The sequence below is a fragment of the Lethenteron reissneri genome, chromosome 61 (assembly GCF_015708825.2).
Source record: "Lethenteron reissneri isolate LAM-NWPU_2019-01 chromosome 61, ASM1570882v1, whole genome shotgun sequence".
NCBI classification, from domain to species: Eukaryota; Metazoa; Chordata; class Hyperoartia; order Petromyzontiformes; family Petromyzontidae; genus Lethenteron; species Lethenteron reissneri.
In genome coordinates, this window is record NC_083839.1 from 179,753 (window position 1) to 189,253 (window position 9,501).

The window sequence follows — 9,501 nt, forward strand, 5'->3', positions numbered from 1 at the left end:
TGCGTACCTGTGTACATGTGACGAGGTGTACACCTATACACATGCACACCTGTGTACAGGTGTACAGGTGTACACCTATACACATGCACACCTGTGTACAGGTGACGAGGTGTACACCTATACACATGCACACCTGTGTACATGTGACGAGGTGTACACCTATACACATGCACACCTGTGTACAGGTGACGAGGTGTACACCTATACACATGCGTACCTGTGTACGTGTACAGGTGTACACCTATACACATGCACACCTGTGTACAGGTGACGAGTGTACATCTGTGTACAGGTGTGCATGTGTACAGGTGTACACCTATACACATGCACACCTGTGTACAGGTGACGAGGCGTACACCTGTGTACAGGTGTGTGCAGGACCGTCCATGGGGGGGGGGGCAAATCCCCGCGTGCCCCGCCCCCAACGCCTTCCAACTAAACCGGAAGTAGTACATCAGACACCGCGACGTCAAAACGCTCCCCCCTCCCCCCAAAGCGCGGGGCACGGGGCGGTCGCCTCGATTCGATGTGCACCCTAGGGACATTGCCTTCCCCTCCCACGTAACCCCCCCCCACACAACCCCACCCCCACACACAGCCCCCCCCCCCCCACACGGCCCCCCCACCCAGGTCAACACTGCCCATGCACGCGAGTCGGGAGTCGATCCCCGGTGTCGCCCCTCTTCCCTACCCATCGTACCCTGCGACCTCCCTTCGACCCCGCCCGCCGGGGTTCGACCCCAGGTCGAGGCGCCGCAGGGCCGGGGCAAGCAGCACCCCCAGCGGGGTCCGTGGACTGGAGCCCCCCGCCACGAGTCGCCCCACAGGCCCCCCGAGGCCTCGCAGACCCCAAGGAGTCCGAGTGGAGGGGCGGTTCGCCTCCCGAAGCGCCCGATCGGTCTCACACCTCGCCCGAAATACCACTCGGGGTTGATGTCTGAGCCTGTGGGCAAGAGGCACAGGTTCACCCTCACTCACTCGCTCATCCATCCGCTCACTCATCCATCCACTGACTCATCCACCCACTCACTCATCTACCCACCCACCCGCTCGCCCACCCACCCCCCCCCCGCTCGCCCACCCACCCACCCACCCACCCGCTCGCCCACCCACCCACCCACTCGCTCGCCCACCCACCCACCCACCCGCTCGCCCACCCACCCACCCACCCGCTCGCCCACCCACCCACCCACCCGCTCGCCCACCCACCCACCCACCCGCTCGCCCGCCCACCCACCCCCCACCCGCTCGCCCACCCACCCACCCACCCGCTCGCCCACCCACCCACCCCCGCTCGCCCACCCACCCCCCCCCTCGCTCGCCCGCCCGCCCGCCCACCCACCACCCACTCGCTCGCCCACCCACTCGCTCACCCACCCACCCACTCCCTCGCTCGCCCACCCACTTGCTCGCTCACCCCACCCTCACCCACCCACCCACTCCCTCGCTCGCCCACCCACTTGCTCGCTCACCCACCCGCCCGCCTCTCACTCACCCACCCACCCGCTCGCTCACTCACTCAACCACCCCCATCCACTCACCCACCCCAACCACCAACCCAGCTCCACCCACCAACCCACACCCACTCTCCTCCCCCCGCTCTCCGACCCACCCACCCAAAGACAAAGATCCCCGTATAGCCTGTAGCAGACTGTTGGGGCAAGTGCTGTTAGCGAGCACCTATGAAGGCCGGAACGGCACACGAGGGGGTGGGTGGCCAGCACCACGCCCGACCGCCTTTGTCTCCCCAGTCACGATGTTTACACGCCGCACCAGGTACTCGTTTTGAGGCTGAGTCGACCTAGGGGACGCTTCAAATGTAAAGTCATGGAGGTTGTCGGTCGACTGCTCTTTAAATGAACCTCAGTTCTGTTACGTTTCGAGAGTCAGTCCCGCTCTCATCCTCGGACATGGTAACGTGGACAAGCCCAGCGCTGAGCCGCGCCACGCAAACAGCCTCGTCGCTCCTCCTGCTACAGTCTGTGGATCAAGGCAGCCTCCCCTCCCCCCCCTGTAGCCCCCCCCCCCCTGTAGCCCCTCCCCCCCCCCCTGTAGCCCTCCCCCCCCCCCCTGTAGCCCCTCCCCCCCCCCCCCTGTAGCCCCTCCCCCCCCCTGTAGCCCCTCCCCTCCCCCCCTGTAGCCCCTCCGCCCCCCCTGTAGCCCCTCCCCTCCCCCCCCCCTGTAGCCCCTCCCCTCCCTCCCTCCCCTCCCCTGTAGCCCTCCCCCCCTGTAGCCCCTCCCCTCCCCCTGTAGCCCCTCCCGTGATCCCTCAGCACCTCTTAGCGCGGCTAGCCCCCCTCCCCTCTCTCTCTCTCGCATCGCTCCGTGTGCACCGCTCTTGTGAGCTGTGCCACTCAAACGAAGGCGTTGTCTCTCTACACACACACACACCTCTACACATACACACACACCCTACACACACACACACCTCTACACACCTCTACACACACACACCTCTACACCACACATCTCTACATACCACACACACCTCTACACCTCTACACACACACACACACATCTCTCATACACACACACACCTCTACACACACACATCTCTAATTCTACATTCACACAAATCTCTAATTCTACATTCACACAAATCTCTAATTCTACATTCACACAAATCTCTAATTCTACATTCACACAAATCTCTAATTCTACATTCACACAAATCTCTAATTCTACATTCACACAAATCTCTAATTCTACATTCACACAAATCTCTAATTCTACATTCACACAAATCTCTAATTCTACATTCACACAAATCTCTAATTCTACATTCACACAAATCTCTAATTCTACATTCACACAAATCTCTAATTTTACATTCACACAAATCTCTAATTCTACATTCACACAAATCTCTAATTCTACACTCACACAAATCTCTAATTCTACATTCACACAAATCTCTAATTCTACACTCACACAAATCTCTAATTCTACACTCACACAAATCTCTAATTCTACATTCACACAAATCTCTAATTCTACATTCACACAAATCTCTAATTCTACATTCACACAAATCTCTAATTCACACAAATCTCTAATTCTACATTCACACAAATCTCTAATTCTACATTCACACAGATCTCTAATTCTACACTCACACAAATCTCTAATTCTACACTCACACAAATCTCTAATTCTACACTCACACAATCTCTAATTCTACATTCACACAAATCTCTAATTCTACATTCACACAAATCTCTAATTCTACATTCACACAAATCTCTAATTCTACATTCACACAAATCTCTAATTCTACATTCACACAAATCTCTAATTCTACATTCACACAAATCTCTAATTCTACATTCACACAAATCTCTAATTCTACACACACAAATCTCTAATTCTACATTCACACAATCTCTACACACACACAAATATCTCTCTCGACATACAACACAAATCTCTATTTCTACACACACACAAATCTCTAATTCTACATTCACACAAATCTCTAATTCTACATTCACACAAATCTCTAATTCTACATTCACACAAATCTCTACACACACACAATATCTCTCTCGACATACACACAAATATCTATTCTACATACACACACAAATCTCTATCTCGACATACACACACTATCTCTCTCTCTACCACACACAAATCTCTCTCGACATACACACACAAATATCTATTTCTACATACACACACAAATCTCTATCTCGACATACACACACATATCTCTCTCTACACATACACAAATCTCTCTCGACATACACACACAAATCTCTCTCGACATACATACACAAATCTCTCTCGACATACACACACAAATCTCTCTCGACATACAAACACAAATCTCTCTCGACATACACACACAAATCTCTCTCGACATACACACACATATCTCTCTCTACACATATACAAATCTTTAGTTCTATATCCACACACACAAATCTCTATCTCGACATACACACACAACAAATCTCTATCTCGACATACACACACACATATCTCTCTCTACACACACACAAATCTCTCTCGACATACACCACACATATCTAGTTCTACATACACAAATATCTCTCTCTACCCACACACACAAATGTTTCTCTACACGTACACAAATCTCTATCTCTACATACACACACAAATATCTGGCCAGCACCACGCCCGACCGCCTTTGTCTCCCTAGTGGCGATGTTTACACACCGCACCAGGTACTCATTTGAAGCTGAGTCGACCTAGGGGAGGCCCAGGACCGGTTCAGATAATCGTCACTGGTGTTGGCCGTGAGCGGGAATCGAACTCGGGTCGCCGGGTTCATAGCGCAGCGCGCTAACCACTACACTACCGCTCCCACACACACACACATCTATTATACACACACAAATCAACAATTACATTGCCTTAGACCCGGCCTAGGACTCGGAACCCGTACGCGTGGCTCACCGGCATTGCTGGCGGAACGGGCCGCGACGACAGGGCTAAGTAGACGCGTCTGCTGCTGCTGCAGCTGCAGCTGATGATGATGATGATGTTGCTGGGAAGATGCTGATGACGACGCTGCTGATGATGATGATGCTGCTGCTGCTGATGTTGCCGTTGAGGGCACGAGAAGAGACAGAGCCGACACCACGGCGAGGAGACGCCGGGAGCGGATCGAACCCCGGGGACACCACGAGCTGCCAGCCGACCTGGGTCAGGGTGCGAACCCAGGTTAGGGGTTAACTCTCAACACTGGGTGAAAGTTGGTGCGTGGTGAGAAACGTTAGGTCCGACTGGACTTCTTTCGCACCGTACGCAAAGCCGACCGCGCGGATTCGTTTGCTGCCGTGTTGTTGCGGTGAGCATATCTCGAGAGATGGAGGGTGCTTTGGCCTACTCTTCCACGCTGCGTCTTGAGATAATCGTCGTAATTTCAACTTGGTAAGGTGCCGTGCTGTACTGGCTCGCTGACTTTATAAACTGGCACCATAATGTAAACTTAATTTGGAGCTTTCGTGACTGCAGGAATTACTCTTTGGTTCTTTCGGTAAAGTCACGTATAAAGAGAAAATAATAAATGAAATACGAGCATACGACGTTTCGATTGCAACGCAAGCAATCGTCATCGGGTAAAAATGAAATAGAAACACAAATCTAGTATACTTAGAGATGTAATGTAATACAACAGAGAGTCGGAAAACATAACAGTCAACACCCTACCTGGTTGATTACGTTCTTCCTGAGAATGCTAAATGTGTATGTTTCATGTTAGCGGGTAAGGCCCACTCACCTGTGGAGCCTTTCTCTCAGAAGCGACCTGGCCGCAAAAGATGGCTCAACGAAAGTGGCTTAGTCACGATCATCGTCATCACGTGGACATGTATAGCAGCAGCCAAATACTCTAACACGCGTGGTGATGCCGATTCCAAATGTGGAGGGGAAAAACCGGAGGAACCGGGGAAAACTTCACGTGAACACGGAGAGAGAGAGAGAGAGAGACACGCAAACTCCAAATATACAGCAGCAGGCGTCAGGGTCGGGTTCGAACCCACGACCTCATGCACACCAGGCGAGGTAGTTAACATCTCCTCGCCACCATGATGATGAGAGAGACACGCAAACTCCAAATATACAGCAGCAGGCGTCAGGGTCGGGATCGAACCCACCACCTCCTGTAGACCAGGCGAGGGAGTTAACATCTCCTAGCCACCATGATGATGAAAATGCAAATGACATTCTATCTAATTAGATATTGCTAACTTGCAGTCCTTTCTCAGTCCACTGCTGGATGAAGCCACCCCTCCCCCCACGACCACGGCGTGTCGGTCATGGAGGGGGTCGTTTGACCATACTTCACCAGACGGGTCAATGGCCCCAGAACCAGCTCGCCACCACCGATGCTTGCCGCGACCGGGGATCAAACTCAGGTGTGGAGCGAGTTCGCTGATCATTACAAACGCTGCTTCCAATTAATTGAGCCGTGTGAAAGGTCTTCATTGGCACCTGTTAGGTTGTTAGCTACTAGGTAGCTACCTGCTCGGTCGCTGTTCACGAAACCAACACGCGAACTGGCCCCTAACCGCGTGCCAGGCTAGGTGCACCCGTCACCACTCACCCGTTCGTGCTGCTCGCGTCCATTGCGCGCGTCAGCTGGGACCTCGTCCACGTGGTGCGAGGGAAATTGGCAATTACGCAGAGCCCCGAGGCATATATACACAGGTGTACACACACACGCACTATACCTGTGTACACGTGTGTGTGTACGTGTGAGTGTGTCAACGTGTAGTGTGTGCGCACGTCTCTGTGTGTGCGTACGTGTGAGTGTATGTGTGTACGTCTGTGTGTGAGTGTGTGTGGGTGTGCTTTCAAGTGTCACGCAGGCGAAAATAAATCGGACAACAACAAAAAACCACCGCGTGCTTTTTCTGCCTTTTATCTCAAAACATCTTTTGCGTGGTTGAGACCAATTAAGACGTCTGCGTAGGAAACACACGCAGAGAGAGAGAGAGGGAAAAAAATGAACACATCAATTGGACTGCACCGTATCTCCGTGAGAGTTTTCTACAAACAGCCCACTTAGGCCACACACACACACCCACACACACCCACACACAGACACACACGCACCAACACCCACACACAGACACACACACGCGCGAGCCACGTGCGAGTCTGCGTCTTACCTCCGCTGGACGGATTAATTAAGAGACATTCCTGAGCCTCGCTCGCTCGCACCAAAGGACAAAGATCCCCTCTCGGATATTCCGAAACGGACTTTTTATTTTTTGTCAAAATTTTGTTCGGGGCAGGTGCCGTGCCGAGAGTTACCGCGCATGCGACGGGGTCCGACGAGCCAATCGAACGCTGTCAGATGCGCGACGCGGCCGTCTGGAACGCTCTCCCCCCCCCCTTCCAATATTAGGAAGCCGCTGTGGGAGCCGTGACGCACTCTAAAATCGTCGTCATCCACATGAACAAAACTCGTCTCTTGAGAAGAGATTTTTTTTGCGTGTTTGGTTTGTTGTTCCTTCCCCCGCACCTCCGGTTAGCGCGGCTGGCTACGTACGGTGCAAAAGAAGTTCAGCGTACATGCATAGAGCACACGATGTTTGCACATGATCCAGCCAACGCAGCCTTGCCTGCCGGAGGAGCTCACCGATGGGACTTTGCCCAGATCTGTCAAGGATTTGTGAGCTCCTCACACAATCCAGCCTGGTTAAACCCAGGATGGATCGCAGGCAGGCCAGCTTAAATGTTTCCAACCGGCAAAGATGCTCCAGGTACTCAGTTGAGGCTGAGTCCACCTAGGAGAGGCCCAGGACCGGTTCAGATAATCTTCACCGGTGGTGGCCGTGAGCGGGAATAGAACTCGGGTCGCCCGGTTCGTTGCGCACACACACTCACAGACACAGACAACAACAAGCGCCATTCGCCACTAAGTGGCGGTGACGTCACCACGACGCCCGCTGGCAGGAGGGCACGGGGCAGACCCAGGTGCCACGGGTCGACTGACTGAGATGACCGAGATGACTGGCTGATGCACCACCTGTGCCCCCTACTGTGCCAACTTGCTGTGCTTTAGTCACCTGGCGCTCCGCTCGTTGTTATGAGCGTCGCTCCTCGCCCTCTGTTGTTGTTGGAGGGCGACTGCCTCCAACTGCCCAGCAGCGTCCTTCATGAGCCTCCTCCACAGAGGCCGATCTTGACACCGCTGGTACCAGTCATCGGCAAGTCCACTCAGCTCCACGTCATCTTGTACCACATCACTCAATTTCTTCTCCCCCGTGCCGCGCCCGTTTAGCCCCCTCGATCCGGCCGAACAAAAGCTGTCTAGGCATGCGGTGATTGGGCATGCGGTCTACATGGCCCAGCCAACGCAGCCTTGCCTGCCGGAGGAGCTCACCGATGGGACTTTGCACAGATCTTTCAAGGATTTGTGAGCTATTCACACAATCCAGCCTGGTTAAACCCAGGATGGATCGTAGGCAGGCCAGCCTAAATGATTCTAACCGGCGAAGATGCTCGGAGCGACAGACCAGGTGAGACACTCGCACACACCCATACACTCACACACACAGACACAGACACTCACACACACAGACAAACACACACAGACACACAAAGACACTCACTCACACACAGACACTCACACACACAGACTCAAACACACGATACTCACACAGACACTCACACACACACTCGCACACACACAGACACTCACACACAGACACAAACACACAGATAGACACTCACTCACACACAGACACTCACACACACAGACACTCACACACAGACACACACACACACAGACACTCGCACACACCCGGACACTCACACACACAGACACTCACACACACACAGACACTCACACACATAGACACAAACACACACAGACACACAAATACACTCACTCACACACTCAAACACACACAGACACACACACTCGCACACACACAGACACTCACACAAACACACACAGACACTAGGACACACACAGACACACACACACTCGCACACACACAGACACTCACACAAACACACCAGACACTAGGACACACACACAGGCTCGGATCCACACACACACGCTCACGATTAATTGAACGCGACTTCAAAGCCACCGAGCTCATTAGGGTGGGGGAAAATGTGCCTTAAGTTGTCTCGCGCACAAGCTCAGACACACAACACAACCTACACGGGGGACACAACCGACCTACAACAGACTCATCTTCTTGGTTCTTTCGGTAAAGTCACGTAGAAGGGAAATAATGAACTAATAAAAATAAAACATAATAAAATAATTCTCACGACGTTTCGGCCACAACGCAAGCGCCCGAGGACGGCTGCTTGCGTTGTGGCCGAAACGTCGTGAGAATGATTTTATTATGTTTTATTTTTATTGTTTTTATTTTCCCTTCTACGTGACTTTACCGAAAGAACCAAGGAGATGAATCCCTGCAGTCACGAAAGAAGCTTTAAATCGAACCTACAACAGACTGTTGGGGCAAGTTCAGTGAACGAGCAACCGGCCACGAAGGCCACCACGCCGGACCGTCTTTGTCTCTCCAACGCTGATGTTGAACACACCGCACCAGGCACTCAATTAAGGCCGAGTAGAGGCTGAGATTCGCTCGGGACCTGTCCGGATTGCGTGTTTTTGTTGTTGTTGCTTGTAAAGGGTTCCACATTTGGCAATGCAGAGAGATTGGGAGGGGATTTTGAGCCCGATGAACATTACGCGTTGGCGGCGTTCTTCCGGGGTCGCCGTTCTTTCGGGGTCGCTGTTCTTTTGGGGTCGCTGTTCTTTCGGGGTCGCTGTTCTTCCGGGGTCGCTGTTCTTTCGGAGTCGCTGTTCTTCCGGGGTCGCCGTTCTTTCGAAGTCGCTGTTCTTTCGAAGTCGCTGTTCTTCCGGGGTCGCCGTTCTTTCGGGGTCGCCGTTCTTTCGCGGTCGCCGTTCTTTCGGGGTCGCCGTTCTTTCGGGGTCGCTGTTCTTTCGGGGTCGCTGTTCTTTCGGGGTCGCTGTTCTTTCGGGGTCGCTGTTCTTCG